Source organism: Morone saxatilis, unplaced genomic scaffold (genome assembly GCF_004916995.1).
Source record: "Morone saxatilis isolate NCDOM2014 unplaced genomic scaffold, NCSU_SB_2.0 Contig20, whole genome shotgun sequence".
In the NCBI taxonomy this organism is placed as follows: Eukaryota; Metazoa; Chordata; class Actinopteri; family Moronidae; genus Morone; species Morone saxatilis.
This window is the reverse complement of record NW_023339763.1, coordinates 10,162,865-10,163,503: the sequence shown is the minus strand read 5'-3', so window position 1 is coordinate 10,163,503 and position 639 is coordinate 10,162,865. Positions and strand designations below refer to the sequence as shown.

At 47.3% G+C, this 639-nt stretch overlaps 1 protein-coding gene across 3 annotated transcripts in view; it reads right to left on the bottom strand.

The window, feature by feature from the left end:
• slc7a3a (solute carrier family 7 member 3a) overlaps positions 1-639 on the bottom strand; it is a 13,713-nt gene that overhangs the window by 12,210 nt on the left and 864 nt on the right. The window contains exon 1 of one of the 3 annotated variants that reach the window (XM_035666391.1): positions 331-439. The exons of 1 other annotated variant lie outside the window; for it this stretch is intronic. The gene's annotated coding sequence lies outside the window, so the exon portion shown is untranslated. One more of the 3 variants, XM_035666390.1, reaches the window with a different exon arrangement.

The window sequence follows — 639 nt, the reverse complement described above, 5'->3', positions numbered from 1 at the left end:
AGGAAAGTTGTGGCTACATAGTTGGGACCAACAACCTCTCCCACCAAACCAAACAATACGACCATCGATGAACAGGTTTGGACTAAAACTACACACCCACGCTGCTCTGCTCTTGTACTCCTCACCACAACACACACACACTCACATTTCTTATCCTTGAAGTGGCTTTTCCATCGGCTGATGCAACACGGGCACAGAGAGGACCGTGCAGACGGGCGGCATGCTACAGGAAGGATGATTTACTTTGATGGTACGCGCGGATGTTGGGGAATTACTGCTACTGTATAAACGCTACTTTTAAATAAAGACACTTGAAATAGGCTTACTTACGACCTTAACCAAACGGGGCGATGCTCGGCTGTCCACTTAGCTGATGGTCCATCTGTCAGGGGGCCGAAACACCAGCTAGCTACGTGGCTTCAGTCGGGAGTCTAGCGTGGTGATGTTGCCTTCAGAGGTCATGGAAACATCGCAATTTGCCGAGTGTACACACAACTCGTGCTTGTGGTGTGTCTCTTGTGTACGATACGAGCGGTCACAGGTGATGTCCTCGGTGTTTAATTTAATATGCCCGCGACACGGTGATTTGTCGTCGGTATTTAGTGTTTACGTTATATTTAAAAAATAAAAAATAAACAC